General features: G+C 38.7%; 1 pseudogene; it reads right to left on the bottom strand.

Annotated features, from left to right (window-relative positions):
- Positions 1 to 5793: 5793 nt before the first annotated feature.
- LOC140611593 (uncharacterized protein C2orf72-like) lies at positions 5794 to 6654 on the bottom strand (annotated as a pseudogene).
- Positions 6655 to 19475: the final 12821 nt, after the last annotated feature.

Raw genomic sequence — 19475 nt, 5'->3', positions numbered from 1 at the left:
AAAAAACAATTTCATATTCTGGTCTAAAAAAAGTTATCTCGACAAAATTGTTCTTTTAATTTAGAAGTCTCATTTTCCTGTCTGTGTTATATTTTGACCAAAATCATTAGACTACTTTTTAAACTAATAATTTTCTTTGAAAATATTCCTTTTGAAATGGTCATTTAGTGAAAGAAAAAACCTACACATTTTACTAAATCATTATTATGTCTGTTACAAGGTTAATGATCCAATAATTGTTTTCCATGTTTTGTAGTACATTAAGATGGATCTTAAAAATTTTGGGTGTACTAATTTATGAAAAAATAATTTCAAGTTATGAGATAGATTCAATAAATTGTTGTTGCATTGAGAAATTCTATGACCAATTTAATAAAGAGTTTTTAAATTTTCAAATAAAATGAAAGAAAATGAGTGTGACACATTTCATATCAAATGCTGTCCAATGTTCAAATAAGATAGAACAAACAGAGCAGCCCCGGTGGCCCAGTGGTTTAGCACCACCAGGGTGTGATCCTGGAGACCCAGGATCGAGTCCCACGTCCAGCTCCCTGCATGGAACCTGCTTCTCCCTCTGCCTCTCTGCCTCTCTGTCTTTCTGTCTGTCTGTCTGTCTGTCTGTCTCTCTCTCTCTGTCATAAATAAATACATAAAATCTTTAAAAAGATAAAAGAAACATGAACATTATGAGAATTAGTATTCTTTGCATATTTATGTTGACAAAGGTAAATAATTGTTTATTGTCGCAATCTTGATTAAAATTATCATTGACTATGACTAAGGGAAATGTCAAATATATTTTACTATAAATCTTCTATTTCACATAGGAATACAATAGCAAACTGACAGTCACATGCCTATACCAAAAATTAAAGAATGAAGTCTTTTTTTTTGAAATCTTGTTATAGTGAATATTTATTCAGTGAACACAACATTGTTGCATTGTGACGATAATTTCATGGACATTGGTTTTTTTATTGTACTATACTTTAGACATTGTGGATAATGGTATTCTTGACATGTGAAAATTTGGAGGTGTCTGCAATTTCTGAAAGTTAGGCATTGATTTTACCCTATATTTTATGACAATACTTATCAATAGTAACCAGTCATGTTCTTTTTTAAAGTGAAGAGTATTCAAATCTATTCCGTTCTCATGCATTAATGGCCCAAGAAAAGTAGAGCATAAGTTTCTTTCAATTTTCTGGAATTTATTTGTGATTTCTCAGTGTTTTCCAAGTGTTACTATAAAGCTCCTATTTGCTGTTAGTACTGAATTTTTAAATATGTTTTTGTTCCTTGTCAGCAACTTTTCAAAAGTCAGGCCATTATGTCCCTTTGGTAGATTTTAAGGGAGGGCAGTTGTCATCCATGGCAAATCACCAGACAGTATTAAGTATACCAGGTGAGAATAATTACAAACGTGTGTGTAAATACACTTAGGAAATATGGACTCAGTGCATGCATGGATCACATTCCTGTCCTCTCACAGAGATCTATCTTCTCCATGTCATGTAAATGGTATGTTCACCAGATATTGCTTCTGCCACATACAATGCTTGCCATATTTCTAACATTCAATGGATACTTAAATAGTAATAAAATAGTAGATTTTCTTTTTCTTTTTGAATGTAGTGGCTCTGCACAAATTTTCACTCTCTCATAATATATTAAAACAAGTTGCTGTTAGATAGCTCTTAAAATGGCCATTTTGGATCTTAACAAATAATCTTTTAAATTTTGAAAAATTTGAAAACGAAGATTTCTGCCTCCCTCCAAAATAAACAATTCTCTTCTGCTTGATCTTGGCAATGTAACAATCACCTCCTTGCCACAAGGGTTTATAATGCTTGCAATACACAGCTGTGGTCTACAGATGAATTTCTCATCAGTTCAGTCATAATAGGTGTAAAAAACCTAATTTGGAGCAATTTGTCACTGGAGAAAGTGAAAATAGTTTACATTAATAAAAGAAACTATGAGATACATCCCACGTGTTCTACAGACTGTGGAGTTGTATGAAACTCTTGTCAAAGCAACAAGAGTGTATCCAGATATAGTTCAATGGGGCAATAAGACCACAGCCATCAGTTATTTCAAAAAAGCCTGTCTGGGGACAGTCATGCCCGGCACCTGAATTCACTTTAATGGCGGAAGTGGACACATATGCTGAGGGAGTTCAAATCCTTTATGAGTAACACTCACTTATGATATATAGACAGAATGCAAAACTGGATTTTTTTTTTCCTTTTAGCAAAGTGGATGTTCTAAAGTACATGCTTTATACATCTTTTTGAATGTAGTAATATTGTGACTGTTATTTAAAAATTCTTAGAATCTGCTTTGGTATTGTTCAGTATTGAACATAAGAATTGATGCTTTCACAGAATCTGGCAATTATGGATTTGGGGAATATGATGGGAGAGATTTAAAAATTAGCAATATTAATTGATACTGAATACTGAAATAGTGTTGCTCTTGACAAACTTGTTTGGAAGACTTTTACCATCCTAGGACAGAGTCCTTCCCGGGAGCACCTGTATTTTCAGTATTATATCTCATTTCAAAAGACAGCAGAGTGAATGATATTTGATGGTAGAGTAACATGATGTAAAGTTCATTACTAAATTCAGATCTGATGGACTTACTCGTTTTATAATGAAGGGATATGGAAATGTACCGAATACCCAATATTTTTATATTCAGAACATTTTTAGACATAAAAATATTCATATTATACTGGGCACACATTCCTTTGTTTCATTTTATAACAAGCATTTTTTTTTTTATTTGACAGCAATGATGTACTGTTCGGTTTTATTACATACAAGGAATTATTGATCCAAGTCAGAAGCAGCACAACTACTGCCATGTTAGAAGGATTAATATGCACCAGCCCTGACTGTGACTTGACTGGAGGCACTTGCCTGGCCCACCCCAATCTTCATGCCTTCTGAGAGTCCTTGGGGAAGAGACCTACCACCAAGGTCATCCCTTCCAGCACCTAACTCTTCTGTCTGCTAAAAAATACCAACTAGATTATTCCTAAAATTCATGCTTATCTTCGCCACGTGTCGAAAAAGCCAACCTGGGTCCCAAAGTATGTCAGTCCCATGTTTCCCAGTTGGGAAGCAGAACACAAATCTCAGTAAAGACCTTCTCTCTTCGACTAGTCACCAGAGAAACTGAAAGTAATGAAAAATATGTATACCACCCTTTATGCCACAGGTTTGTAAACTCAAATGTCCACCAGGACCAGGCAGGTGGCATAGATGAGTGAAGTACAGTGGTGGGGTGGATTAGATGGGTGGGAGGAGCGTTCCAGGGCAGGAGGATTACAGCAAACCAGACTTAATGGCATGCCCCATCCTCCACCCAGAAAACCAGCTTTTTTAACATGCAATCTCTCAAGCTTCAAATATTGGCAACAAATACAAAAGGATTTTAAACACAGCAGAGACTGTGCCTTGTGACTTCTGCCTTATATAATTTCCTACCTTAATAAAAGCTCCCTTCCCCACCAAATAATAAGAATCCAACCCAATGATTACAAAGAAATTAACAGAGGAATAGAAAAATATAGCAGCTTCAAAAATACCAGTCTCCCCATTTTAAAACAAAATCAGTGGTAATTGTTTAAGTTCATTCATCGTAGGAGGTCAGCCAGGTCTACCTATTGGTAAGACAGCCTTGCATTATTAAAATGACACCTGCTACTAACCAACCCCAAATAAGATGTCACCCTGCCTGCCTTCACACTATCCCCACCAGGCAGAGAAAGGATAGAACCAGGCTGCATATTATGAAGAATAAATTGAAGCACGGAGCCAGTAGGGACCCTCCTTGATATCACACAGGCCCTCAGCCACAGGTTTCCAATTCCACATTTTGGTATCAGAGATGAAAGCCAACGTAACTACTGAAAGGTATGCAGCACCTTGTGGAATCCTGGGCATATAGTAGCCCAACTGCATGTCCACTGAGCAAATCATGCATGAATGAATGAATCTAGCTACTTCCTTTAGACAGTGCTTCCTACCAGGGAAAATCAAGAGCTGCTCTTGCCATTCCAAAGACTGCATTTCTCCAGGGGCAGGAGAGGAAGGCAAGGGAGGTAATGCAGAGTTCATTCTATGAGTGAACAGATGGCTTTTCTGGTTTTTCAGGGAATATCATCGACCCTGTCTGACTCATAAACAGAGAAAAAAAGGATTCAGGAACTTGGCACTTCTGGGTTGGGTCTGCTTTGACCTTGGACGAGGGCCTGAGATTAAGTCCTACATTCTTATTTTTTTAATAATAAATTTATTTTTATTGGTGTTCAATTTGCCAACATACAGAATAACACCCAGTGCTTGTCCCGTCAAGTGACCCCCTCAGTGCCCATCACCCATTCACCCCCACTCCCCACCCTCCTCCCCCTCCACCACCCCTAGTTCTTTCCCAGAGTTAGGGGTCTTTATGTTCTGTCTCCCTTTCTGATATTTCCTACCCATTTCTTCTCCCTTCCCTTCTATTCCCTTTCACTTTTATTTATATTCCCCAAATGAATGAGACCATATAATGTTTGTCCTTCTCCGACTGACTTACTTCACTCAGCATAATACCCTCCAGTTCCATCCACGTTGAAGCAAATGGTGGGTATTTGTCATTTCTAATGGCTGAGGAATATTCCATTGTATACATAAACCACATCTTCTTTATCCACTCATCTTTCGTTGGACACCGAGGCTCCTTCCACAGTTTGGCTATTGTGGACATTGCTGCTAGAAACATCGGGGTGCAGGTGTCCCGGCGTTTCATTGCATCTGTATTTGGGGTAAGTCCCCAGCAGTGCAATTGCTGGGTCATAGGGCAGGTCTATTTTTCACTCTTTGAGGAACCTCCACACAGTTTCCAGAGTGGCTGCACCAGTCCACATTCCCACCAACAGTGTAAGAGGGTTCCCTTTTCTCCGCATCCTCTCCAACATTTGTGGTCAGGCAGAGCATGTGGATGTCTTGGCTTTGACCCAATAGGTCCCCAGGGCAGCAGTGCAGTCTTTATTCCAGCTTCCTCTGGCAGCCAAGATCTCAGGAAGCCCAACCCTCTCTGCTGGGGTGGGGGAGGGGGACTTCCTAGAATTTCAGAGAGACTAGATGGGCTCATCCAGAGTTTCTCAAAGGTGCCTTGATGGGCAATTAGGGTGGAATAAGTCTTTGCTGTTGGAGTCTGTCCTGTACGTTGTGAGAAGCTCACTAAGTTCCAGGGGCACCTCACAGTCACAGTAACCCTCCTCCCAACACACACACACACACACACACACACACACACTTACACTTTCAAACTCACACATGCATACACAAGCTTCCAGTGCTACCTGGAGCGGCAGTCTGGCCCTGGGTTGAGAGCCCCTGGGCTCATAGTCCCTGGAGTGTTTAAGAAACAGAAGCCCCAAAGGTTCAATGACAGGTCTAAGCTCCCCACCCATTCCTGATCTGATGACAGCTGATCCAGAGTTCTTTCCAGCTGCACTTGACATGATGGATGCTCATGCCAACACACCATGGGCTGCCACAGCACCACAAAGCCTCCAAGTAGACAGCCATCTGTCCCAATGCTGTAGAAAGACCGAGGTCCAGAAAGACCAAATAACCTCACTGTGATCAGAAAGTGAGCAAATATGAGGCGGGGGGCAGGTTCCAGGAAAACAAGTTTCCCCAGCTGTTCAGTGCAGCAGCCTCTGACAGGTGGGGCCTTAGTGTAGTGACCACCATTCCGAGGCCAACATAGAGGCAAGGGAGCTCGGTGAGCAAGAGCCAGTCCCCAGTGTGCAGGTTAGAGTGCGGGTGGCCCGGGAGCCCAGCCTTCATCTGGGGGCTCCAGCGGGCTCAGCAGGAGTATGGACAAGTCCATCACAGGCTCTCGACCCCTTCCCGGGGTCCCACAGTCTCCGCTGGGACATATGGCTGTCAGTGACAGCTCCTCCCCAGGACCCTGGAGGTGATCCTGAGCTGGGTCACTGGGGAAGGTGGCATCTGGATCCTTCCCCGAGCTCCAGGGACCCCAGGAAAAGCACGCCAGCAGTGCGGGGAGGCCTGGTCTCGCCCAGGGTCCCGCTGCTGGTCGCGCGGGCCGGCGGCTTGCAGCGCCCCGCAGGCGGCCCGGGGACGGCCAGGCTGGAGGCCGGGTGGCCGGGGCAGTAGGCGGCCGCCTGCACGGGGACCCGCCTGGCGGCCGAACACCGCGCGCAGCAGCGCCTCCAGGGGCCGCGAGCCGGGCGCCGCCGCGTCCTCCGCCGGCCTCGGCCCCCAGCGCCCCGACCAGCCCGCGCCCCCGGCGGCCGCGCACGTCCCGCAGCCTCTCCCGCAGGCGGCGCCGCGGCTCCCGGGCGGTCAGCGAGGACGCGCCGCACAGCAGGAGGACGAGCGGGAGCGGACGGCGCGCCCCCTGCGCCCCCTGCGCCCCCTGCGCCCCCGGCTTGCCGCGGCTTGCTCGGGCGGGAACAGGGCCCGGCGACGTCCCGCAGCAGCGGCGGCTCTGCTCGCGCTCCCCAGCCCGCCCTCCAGCAGCACCTGCCCGCGGCCGCCCGCAGCGCCTGGACGGGCGGTTCGGCCGAGCGGCCGCGCCTCCAGCTCCCGGCTCCGCTGCCTGCTCGCCGCCTAGAGCAAGCATTTAATCACGAACTACCCAGGTTACTGAGAAGGGGACCGCATAGCAGCTGGTGGGGAAAGATATCACCCTGATCTGAAACACATATACCTTTTCAGAAAATAGACGGTGATGAGATTACACCTTTATTCTGATTCTGCTAAATTAATTATGGCACTTTCCCATATACACATCTATGTATAAAACATATATATATATATTACTTATATATTATATATACAAATTTATTTCAAGAGTTAAATATACTCATAATGCATTCAAAATAAGACATAAGTGTTTAATCTCAGACTATGTTGTAAAAATAAAGAAATTATTAAACTATGTTCACTTTTTCTAGAAATTACAGTTCGCTAAGACTCTTCCCTAGTATCATACGGCCATCATCATCTTAAGAGACTGGCAAATTAATTAATGCTCTTTGTTCTCTCCAAATAATATTCCTAAGTGGATAATTTTGATTTTTGTTTTGTTTTGTTTCCTTCTTGTTTTCTACTACCTTTATTCTGGCATGAACCACTCAGCAGAAAACTGGGAAACACAGAAATCAGACTCATGAGATTTGTGGAATCTAATAGAGTCTCACTTCAGGAGATCAGCATGTAAATCCTCAGTGCAGCAAAGAGGTGACAGGTCCCTAAAGGTTAATACGTACATGGTTTTCAATTTAAAAAATACCAGTCCCTCCTCCCCAATCTATAAGTATCTGCACGGCACCATAGTCTATGCATGGTGAAAAATAAAGTGAAAGTAAAAGAGCAAAACATACAGGGAGTGAACACAACTTGGATACTCATGGATAATTTTCTTTCTTAATTTCCTTGAGTATTTTACAAAATTGTAGTTGAAAGTTTCCCCTCTTATCTAATCCTCCAAATCACCCCCAGAAAAACGGATCCTTGGATTTGAAACTAACCTGTAAGCATGGTGGTAGCTCTGTGAGGCAGGTCTGGACCACTGGGCTCAGTACATGCCATGGCTGACCTTCCTTGGGGAGCCACTCTGTAACATTTCCATGTCACTGGGAGTCAAAAGTATTTATTTTCTTCTCATTTTGTTCTTTGAACCTCAAATCTTTTTTTTTTTATTTTTGTTTATTTATAATAGTCACACACACACACACACACACAGAGGCAGAGACACAGGCAGAGGGAGAAGTAGGCTCCATGCACTGGGAGCCCAACGTGGGATTCGATCCCGGGTCTCCGGGATTGCACCCTGGACCAAAGGCAGGCGCCAAATCGCTGCGCCACCCAGGGATCTCTGCTCCTCAAATCTTAAAACACCTGAGAAAATCTTGAAATATGTGAGTAAAGAAAAAAAAAATTAAATCATGGCTAAATATTCCCTAAGAGGAAGGAATAAAACAGGTACAAATATGTGATTTTAGTGTAAAATTTAAACAAATATCCAACTGAATATCAAACACAATAAATTATGCCCTCTCGAAACACCAAAGTCTAAAATTACTCCCAATTGGAAATGATAGAATACTATTACTTGAATCATTGAAAATCAGAAAAAAAAATTCTAGGTAGTGTGTGGGTGAGAAAGCTGGCCAAAGGCTTGATATATTTAGCTTCTATAAAACTTATGATGCCATGAACTACAGTTAAAAAAAAAGAACAGAAATACTGTGAAAAAGTGTTCAAATTACTAGTCTTTTAAAATACTGGGGTAGAGATACCTTTTCAATGTTAGGTAATTCTCTCTTACCTTATTGTTATTTTAAGTAATTACCTAAATAGTATAAACTAAATTTAAGGAAAGAGATTGATAATTTTCACCCTCTCTTCCCTCACCTCTCATGTTATTTTCACTTTGAATTTGAAGCTAAGTCCATAAATCAGTTTAACGTCTATATTTATGGCTGGCAATACACATGCCATTTGGGACAGCTCAGGGGGCTCAAGCCTCAGTGTTTAACTCTCACAGAGATTCATGAAGGAATGTTTCATCTTTGGTACAACTTAGGGATATAGGGATAAGGGGAGCCTCTACAGGAAGGGCTCCAAGCCAATCAATGTTGCACCAAGGTTATGATGCTAAAGATTAGAATCATAGTAGGAAAAGTTTAGAATTGAAAACTATGGGGGAAGTTAAAGGAAATGAAAGAACACTAGGCTCAGATATACAAAGACTATGATAGAGTGTCCCTGCTCTTACTAAGTGGGAAGGGAAGAGGTAATAATCCTTGAGTTGTGCGATTTACTTACATGGAAGATTGTAAAGACATCTGATTCAGTGCTTCTGTCTGAAACCCAGAGGCCCTTAAAACTGGAATAATTTGGAGGTGTTATCAGGTGATACAGCCACTTTGGAGAACAGTTTGGCAGTTCCTCATGAGGTGATGCATTGTGTTACTGTTTAACACAGGGATTCCACTCCCAGGTATATTCTCCCAAGAGTACTGAAAATACTTAGACACAAAAACTTATATACACATGTTCACAGAAGCAGTATTCAAAAGGGCTAACAAGTAGAAAGACCTCAAATATCCATCAACTGAAGAATGGATAAACAAAATATGATATATCCATAGAGTGGAATATTATTCAGCTATATAAAGGAATGACACATGTTATAGTATGAGTTGACCTTAAAAACATTCGAAGTGAAGGAAGTCAATTACAAAAAGCCACATATTGTGGGATTCCACTTATATAAAATATCCAGACCAGGTAACTTAATAGAGATGAAAATTAGATTAGTAATTAACAGGGTCTGGAGAGACAGGAAATAGGGAGTAACCTGATAAATATTGAGCTTCCTTTTTGGAATGATGAAAATCTTCTGAAAACAGATAGTGATGATGGTTATAAAACTCTGTGAATTCATTAAATATAACTGAATTGTACACTTGAAAATTACAATGAATACAGTTGTCAATGGGCAAAGGTCTTGTAACATTACAGTAGAAAGACAGTTGTAGCAGAGCTTTGCATCTAGTTCTTTATTTTTAAAAACAGAGGCTTTCAATTAAATTGTAAACATGGGATGCCTGGTTGGCTCAGCGGTTGAGTATCTGCCTTCGGCCCAGGGTGTGATCCCAGAGTCCCAGGACCAAGTCCCACTTCAGGCTCCCTGCATGGAGCCTGCTTCTCCCTCTGTCTATGTCTCTCCCTCTGTGTGTGTGTGTGTGTATGTGTCATGAATAAATAAATAAAATCTTTTTTAAAAATTAGAAAAAATAAATTGTAAACATAATTCTACTTCCAACATCCCATAATGTTGTGTTATGATTGGACATATTTTTTTTTTATTTCTTTATGATAGTCACAGAGAGAGAGAGAGAGGCAGAGACACAGGCAGAGGGAGAAGCAGGCTCCATGCACCAGGAGTGCGACGTGGGATTCGATCCTGGGTCTCCAGGATCCCGCCCTGGGCCAAAGGCAGGCGCCAAACCACCGTGCCACCCAGGGATCCCTGATTGGAGATATTTTTAAAAATATTTATTTTAGTAATTTTGAGAGGGAGAGAGAGAGAGAGAGAGATAGAGAGAGAGAACAGAGGGAAAGAATCCCACTGCTGAGCATGCAGTGGCCGGGGGCTCAGTCTCACCACTCACTCACTCAGTCATGAGATCCTGACTTGAGCTGAAATCAAGAGCCAGTCGCTCAACTGACTAAGTCAACCAGGTGCCCCTGATTGGCAATATTTCTAAGTGAAGTATGCTATAATTAACGTGGGTAAATGGAAAAAAAATATTTCCTGTGAGGGGAAATATAAAAGAACCTGCCATAAGAACACAATTCACCAAGTACAAGAATTATTACCAATTCACTATATGAATATTCCTAGTTTAAATTACACAAATGCCATAACAGTTACGTACCAGGAAGCATGTGATCAGGCTAATGAGTTTAAGCTGAAAACTGCTTCAGGAAAGTGAAAAAATATATTATTTAATGATTATGATGGAATTCAATAATCCAAAAAGTGATTAGTGAAGGAGAGATTTGGAGTAAAATAATCACTTTTTAGAGCAAGCATTTTTTTCAACATTAAAAGAAAGGGAAGCATAGTGTGTTTTATTCTAGATTGGGACCAGGAAGTGATGATGCAGGAGTCAACTGTGGGTGAAATACTAGGAATCCTCGAATTAGGGAACAATAGCTGTCAACATTTTACTAATGCAAGGAGGAATCCAATGGAATTCAGTTTGTGATTTTGCTATTTTAGAAATGAGAATTAACAAAAAATGTGGGCATTGGTTGGAGGAAAAAAGTGAAATTGAGAAATGAAATGACAGAGAGTCCAAAAACAAATATCCAAAATGTTTCAGAGGCAGTCTAAGGATAATGATAAATAAGCCTAAGACACGAAGATTGACCTATCATATACTCACCTGGTAGAACCAGAAAGACCAACATGATGAGAAGGGCAGTTTTTATAAAATGTGGAAAGACGAGAAAGTCAAGGTAAACCAGAATGCCTACCAAAGGTGGCATATAGGATACAGAGTTGGAAACAGGTGAGGCCAAAACAACAAAAACATTGGATAACCACTGTTGAAGAAAACTTAAAAATTAATTAAAAAATATGTTCATAAGGGAGATCTTGGACATCTTTGGGATCACTGAATTATCAGAACACAAAAGCTTGCACTTTGGTAAAAGGATTTCCAGCAAGATAACTTTTTGAGATTTTAGCCAATGTTTATAGACATTATAATCTACATATATACGCATAAAATTTTTAAAAAGACAATCTAATGCTCTCTAGTTTTTCCATTGGCTTACTTGTTTATTCCTATGCCAATAAAGTCTTTAACATAGTTTTATTATATTTTGATAGCTAATGCAAATTTTCCTGCCTGATTCTTCCATCACCTCAGAAAGTTTTTTCATGGATCACTCAATTTTCAACCTCTGTTTTGATTTTTGTCACCATTGGTGAATCTCATCTCTCCTTGAACTTCATACAGATGGGATCACACAGTAAGCACAACTTTACATCCATCCTCCTTCCCTTAACATAACTTTTTATTTTTATTTTTTATTTTTTTTTTAAATTTTTTTTATTTATTTATGATAGTCACACACAGAGAGAGAGAGAGGCAGAGACGTAGGCAGAGGGAGAAGCAGGCTCCATGCACCGGGAGCCCGATGTGGGATTCGATCCCGGGTCTCCAGGATCGCGCCCTGGGCCAAAGGCAGGCACTAAACCGCTGCGCCACCCAGGGATCCCCTAACATAACTTTTTAAAGGATTCATGCATATTGCAGTTTTTCATTTGTTGTGCTTTGTTTTGCTTTTGCTAAGCAATGCTCAATGGTGTTCATATAACACAATTTATTTATCTATTCTTTTAAAGACATTGGAGTAGCTTTTAGATTGGAATCTTTCTGAAAATAACCTCTATAACTATGTTGTGTAAGTTATTTTTTATAGATGTGTGTTTTAATTTTTCTTGGGCAAATATCTAGGAGCCTAATTTATTCTTTAAAGGGAAGGTATCTATTTAACTTTATAAAAACTGTCAAATGTTTTTCTGAAGTGACTTGTCATTTCAGCCTCTGGTCAGAAATGTATTAGACTTCCAGTTGTTCTACATGTTCCATCCACTAAACCATATTTAGTTTTGTCAGTCTTTATAATTGTAGCCATTTTGGGGGGTATAAAGTGGTAAATTATCATACTTCTAATTTATGTCTTTGATAACTAATAAGACTAAGCAACTTTTCAAATGCTTATTGGATATTTGTGTATCTCTTTTGAAAAAGTGTCTGTTCAAGCATTTGCCCATATTTTTATGGGTATTGCTTTTATATTACAGATATATAAAGGTCTTTTAGAGTTTTAGGTATAGAAAATAATATTATATATAACTCTATTTATAAAGATTTTATAAAATGTGTATACTGAAAGAATTATCTCCCATTTCATTTTTTAGCAGTAGCTTTGCTTAGCAGCACTTTGGAGAAGACTAATTTATCAAGTTTTGCTTTTATGGTTATTGCTTCCTGAGAGCTGTGTAAAAAATCTTTGCCGACTCCAAATTCGTGAAGATAGTCTCCTACATTTTCTCCTACAGGTGTTATAATTTTAGCTGTTACATTTGATCTATGACTATTTCAAATTAAGTTTTGGTTCCAAGCTGAAGTAGAGGTCCAGGTTCGCTATTTAAATATGAATGATTCATTCATTTGTTCCAGCATCATTTCCTGCAAAGGCTTTTCTTTCTCCTTTGAACTGCTGTTTTCATTTTGTAGACTTGATTGCTGATTGATTTATGTCAGGGCCTCTCTTCTGTCCCATTGTTTTCTATGACTATCCTTATGTTAATACTACATTGTCTTAATTATTGTAGCTTTATGGTAAATTTTGAAATAAAGTAGTATAAACCCTCCAACTTTGTTTTCCTTTTTCAAGAATGTTTTGACTATACTAGGTCTTTTGCATTCTTAAATAAATTTTAGTATCAGCTTGTCCTTTTATAGTAAATACTTTGGAATTTTTATTGGAATTGGAGTCCAAACAATATTAATCTTCCAACCTATGAACATGGTATTCCATTAGTTATTTGTGTCTTACTTAGTTTTTCTCAGAGATGTTTTATAATTTTTTTAAATATTTAATTTATTTATTCATGAGAAACACACACACACACACAGAGGCAGAAACATAGAGGGAGAAGCAGGCTCCATGGAAGAAGCCTGATGTGGAACTTGATCCTGGGACTGTGGGATCACACCCTGTGCCAAAGTCAGATGCTTAACCGCTGAGCCACCCAGGTGTCCCTACACCAGAGTATTTTAACTGTGAATTTATCAAGAGCTTGTTTGAACATGTGGTATGGTCATTACTTAGGACTGAGGAATCTTTGATTACCCAAGTGTTACCCTTTGGGGGCGAACCATGTTCTTCCTTTAGTACCATATATACTGCTCTTGACCTTGACCATTGCAAAGACTTATCTTTATGTACATCAAATAATCCCACCATCCACAGGGCAAATAGCAGTGAACTTTGTGATGAGGTCCTGCCATATGACAACTACTTCACAGCAAAGTGTCCTGCTTTAATTCAGTAGGGAAAGATACAAGGTCCAGAACATTAGGCTCTACAATGAAGGTAGGTCATCAGGTGGTTCTACTACCAGTCCTAGAGGCAGAGACTTGATCTGCTTGCATTCTTCCAGAAATACCCCTACTCTTAGCAATATGTCATTTGATAGGATAGTTCTGTCACACACATCTTTCTAGAAGGACTTTTCTTTTTTTTAGATTTTATTTATTCATTCATGAGAGACACACACACAGAGAGAGAGAGAAAGGCATAGACACAGGCAGAGGGAGAAGCAGGTATCATGCAGGGAGCCTGATGCGGACTCGATCCCGGGACTCCAGGATCATGTCCAGGGCCGAAGGAGGGCGCTAAACTGCTGAGGCAGCCAGGGATCCCCCGCTGAGCCACCCGGGGATCCCCCTAGAATGACTTTTCAATGCCATCCAAGACCTAATAGTTTTTTGAGGCTTCCTTATAATCTGAGGTCCCTCATGCCAACAGTATGCATGCCTAAGAGGTCACATCCAGATGTTTTATAAATTTAAGTGGAAAGTTTTAGGATGCCTTCTATTACATTTATTCCTAGGAGTTATGATACAAAGTGAAAGTCTAAGGGATTGTTCGGTATTTTTTTTTAAAGAGAAGAATATTTCATTGACAGCAATGTGTTTTTTTTCAAACAAAACAAAAATGATTTCCAGTTCTCTTTCTTTTTGTGATATTAGCATCTGTCTTGCATTGCCTCTTGTTAACTTGGAAGCATAACTGCATTTTTGAAAGCTGGAAACCTTATTTTCCAGAACCCCATTCCCTGAATGATTCCTCATAAGGTTTGTAAATGAGAAAAACTCCTGCATGATTTGGAAGATGAAGGTAAAACAAAAGTCATTCATGGCAATTTTGGCAGCCGGACACGGAGATTTCCATAATGATCTTAGTAATCATAGTATCCAGACATTGCACCATCGCAGATCTCTCCTGAGCTTGTACCTCATGCAGCAATTTCTTGGACGTCTTCATAAGCTCCCACTTCCCCTACTACATCAGTGCTTTTAGGCTGATGTAATTTATAATAGTTTCTCCGATTCCCTGGATACAACCTTCTAGACCTTTATTCTTCTTGCTTATGTTTACATTAATATAAGCAGGAATTCCTATATTAAGCCTCTTATTTCTACAATGCTGAATTAACTCTGTTTCCTGGCTGAATCCAGACTGATAATAGCACCCAGGATAATAACTTCTGAGATTCATTCTTTAATTGGAGATTGATATATCAAGCTATTGTATTATTATTTTTGTATTAAATTTATGTATTAAAAAGAAAACTTCTATAAAGAGAAACTTCCCCTTATTACTTTTTTGGTTACCCCGAGGTACTATTGTAGAAAAAAAGGCATGATAAATCTTCAATTCTTTTTATTTACCATTTTATTTTCATCAGTTACTATTTTATATACCAGTTTGCTTAAGTAATGAATTGGTGTCCTATCATCCATCAAAACTGACCTTAAAGAATTGACTTTGGGAGGTAATATCTGTTTCTCCCCAAGCTAATAAAATTTTCATTTCAGGTATTATGTTTTTAAGTTCTAAATTTTATTTTTAAATTTTAATCTCTGCTGAGATCCCACATCTGTTGACTCTTATGATAATATTTTTCTTTAAGTCCTTGAACTATATAACAGTGGCACTAAAATTCTTTTTGTTCTAATCCATGTTGTTGTCTATTCTATTGACTAAATGTTTCAGTATCACCATAAATGCATGTATGTAAAGATATCAGGTGTGCTTCTCTTCATTGTAGTCATCAGCACTATTAATGCCTAAATAATTTTATGTTTGGATAGTGGATGTCTCCTCAAGCTGCTTCCTGGATCTCATGGATGTGACTCTCGTGGGATATGAAAGCTACTTTGCTTTATAGTATGACGAGATGCTCTTCACTAATGATGTATATTATCTACCCACAACTTGAAAGCCCATTTCTCCAAGACGTTCTTGTTGCTTTTAGTGAGTGATGGCATTTAGAAACCAAATTTATAACTCCAGTGGTGCTTCCTGCTATTATTTTGTTTAATATTTCTAGGACTAATCAGTAGATAGATCTAGAAGATAAGTGGACTTCTTTAGTTGATTAAAATGAAGCATTAGTTTAATATTTTTCCAGTTCACTTTCAGGATTATGAAATTTTAATTAATCTCATAGATCTTAAGTATACATATTCTGCTCTCACATTGGAAAAGTATGAGTCTTCAATGTTATAAGCGTAATTACTCACTTTATTTATCCTATAATAAAAGACAAAAACAATAATGTCAGAGTAAATATATCAGCCCTGTTATAAAAATATACTTGTTAAAGCTATGTAAAATTATTTTTATGTCTCATTTTGTTTTTAAGTTATATTTTACCAGGGCCATACAAATTACTCTTTTAAAAAGTCATTCAATTTAATTCTGGTTCAAAGCTGAAATGAATAGATTAGTTAGAAAATGTTGAAGTCATTTTCCAAATATTCCAAGACAGTGTTCTGACATGATTAACTTTAATTTTCAGAGGTAAAATCTGTGCTTTTAAAAGAAGATTTTAACTCAATGTACTGGAACATAACACAATTTCCATTTGCTTAAGACAAAAAGTTCCCCTAATATGTTATTATAAAAATGTTTAAGCACAGAAAAAAAGTTGAGAGAATTGTATATGAACCTCCTCATAATAACTGCATAAATTCTGCAATTAACATTTTCTTATATATGCTTTGTTACACATCTATCACCCTAGCCATCCTTCTGTTCTCTACTCAGTTCATCTTCTTTACTTATTTCAAAATACACCTTTTTACTAAATATTTCAACATATATATCATTATCTATCATTCAGTATCTTCTTAGAGCCTTTTTAAAAGTAAAACTTGCATGTAATGTAATTCAGAAATCTACAGTGTATTATCTTCTGAGTCTTTACAAATGAAAACACCTGTGCAACTTCAACTTTTACCAGGATATGGATGAATGTTCACATGCAGAAGCACCAGTATTTCAGAAAACAGTTTCTTGTATGATGCCTATGGGGATTCCCTGATCTAAGTTCATAAAATAAATATCCAGAAGGTATAATCTACAATTAATTTGTGGATTAATATTATCATAAATTGCCTAAATATCTGTGTTAATTTAAAACAGTTTTGGGCAGCTCGGGTGGCTCAACGCTTTGGTGCCTGCCTTTGGCCCAGGGCATGATCCTGGAGACCGGGATCAAGTCCTACGTCAGGCTCCCTGCATGGGGCCTGCTTCTCCCTCTGCCTGTGCCTCTGCCTCTCTCTCTCTCTCTCTGTGTGTGTGTGTCTCATGAATAAATAAATAAAAATATTTTAAAAATAAATAAAACAGTTTTATATTTTGGAGCATCTGGGTGGCTCAGTCATTTCAGTGGTTAACTTAAATGACTAGTTACTGGGTGAGACACCAGTAGGGCTCCTCATTCACCAGAAAGCCTACTTGAGGAGTTTCTCTCTTCCCCTACCCCTCCCTCTGCTCACACCCACTCTCTCTAATATAAATAAATAAATCTTAAAAAAAGTTCTATGTTTTATAGTTGTCTTTTAGCAACATTGTGCCATTTTCAGTATAGAAGGCTCTTGGAGACTAAAGAGATCATTAATACACCATAATTTGGCTGTGTGATGGGTATGCCTAACTTTGTCCCTTAAACTGAAGAGCCAATTTTGCTACTAGAATTTAAGCAGCCTGCACCAGTGTTCTGTTCACACTAAACTCCTGGGGGTGTTCTGCAAATATTACACCTTATAAGAGTAGTATATTGCAGCAAGTGTGAAAAAGGAAAAAGTGTGCTCTGATTTCATCTTTTAGCCAAAGGACAGAGGTTACGACTAAAAGAAATAAAGTTTAGAATAGTAACTGGATATTTATTCTTATTAATATAGTTTTCAAAAAAGCATTTTAAAAAACAAAATATAAGAAAAAAAACAAAATATAAGACATAGAATTGCATAAGCTCTTTGAAAGCAGAGATATATCTCTGTCTTTGTTTGTTTGTTTGTTTGTTTGTTTTTAAATAGGAACACCTTACATCCTTTTATGGTGCTGGGCAGTTGGTGGGTAATTATACTTTAGGAACTTGTGTCATTATGAGCATGAGGACAAAGATATATGTAATGGAAACATATTCACTTCTCTATCTAATTTATTTGATGATTATAAGATGTTACACGGCCTTTAGAAAGGGCAGTTGGTTTCCCTTTACCCTGACAACTAACTTATACTATGGGGGAGCTTTATAGTAGACCAAAGACCATTTCATAAAAATAGAGTTATATTGTACAGTAAAGGGAAATCTTATTAAAGAAAATCACAACACAAATCTTTTAGTATACATACTATAGTAGAATGAAATCTATTTTTTCAGGAATATTGGAAAACATACCAATTTATTTATCCAGTAACTGCTCAGAAACATTTCTTCATTTGGGTTTCTCTGAAGTAGAGCCTAAGAATTTGGGTGCATGTCACTCATTAAGAGAATGTTCTCAGGACACAAGCAACAAGGGAAGTAGCACTGGATAGGGGTCCTGAAACAAATGCTACACTGTATGTTAACTAACTGGAATGTAAATAAAAACCTGAAAAAAGAACTGGCTAGAGGAAGAAGCAAAGTAAAGACATGGTCGGTCTCTGGGAGCATTGGAGGATGAATTACACCACAGAGATTATTCAGCCTTAGGGAAAAGGGAAGCAACTTTTGTAATCTCAAATCAGTAAATTATTAGCTGGCTGCAGGCTGCATCAGCATACATGGAAATATAACATCCTCGGTGAGGTGGCTTCTGTTCAACCAAGGGAAATTCTACCAAGAAGGGGTGGTTATGAGCAATAAACAGCCAACACTCAGAGTGATGGAACCTGCTTTTAACCAGCTGGTAATGGCATGCAGGCAGGCCAGCAGCAAAATTCATTATAGCACGTAAACAAAAGCATTATCATAAAAGGATTATTTTTGCATGCTCCTATTTCTAAAGTCACCTCTTGGTAATTATTGAGAGGCAATTTGCTCAATAGATCCTGGTCCTTGGTGATTGATTGATCTCTTGAGTTTCAAACAGTCCATCTGTATGTTAAGGTAGAGTTGATAATGAATGAATCCATACACAGAAGTCTCTGTGGCAAGTTGTGAATTGTGGTTGCTCTTATTTCTCTACTTGCTGTTGGTAGGCCATGACTGAAAAGATATAAATTGAACTGGAATATTTTCCATCCCACCAATTAAAATGGTAATGAAATATAAAAACCTAAAGAAATGGACGTACGAAGTCCTCACTCTATCATTATAAATACATAGATTTAGTTGATATTTAAATTTTGGAATTATATTTCCTTCAAAAAGATATTCCAGGTCAAAGATGATCTACTGCCCTTCTTTTATAAATTTAAAGCTGAGAAGGTAATATATTCATTTTTTTTCTGAAGGTTTTATTCACTTATTTGAGAGACAATGATATATAGAGAGGGAGCACAAGCAGGGGGAGGGGCAGAGGGAGAAGAAGAAGCATACTCTCCTCCAGCAGGGAACCTGACATGGGGTTCCATCCCAAGACCCTGGGATCATGACCTGAACAGAAGGCAGACCACCTAACTGACTGAGCCATCCAGGCACCCTAAAAAGGTAATATTTCAGACAAATGATTATATCATATGAAATATGTATGGAGAGAGAGATTGGGAGAATTTAAAGATATTTTCATTGGATAGATGGCATTTGAACTGAGTTTTGAAGGATAACATTCCACAGAGATGAAA

The sequence above is a fragment of the Canis lupus genome, chromosome 20, assembly GCF_048164855.1.
Source record: "Canis lupus baileyi chromosome 20, mCanLup2.hap1, whole genome shotgun sequence".
Lineage (NCBI taxonomy): Eukaryota > Metazoa > Chordata > Mammalia > Carnivora > Canidae > Canis > Canis lupus.
The sequence above is the reverse complement of the archived record's forward strand: the minus strand, read 5'-3'. Positions and strand labels throughout refer to the sequence as shown.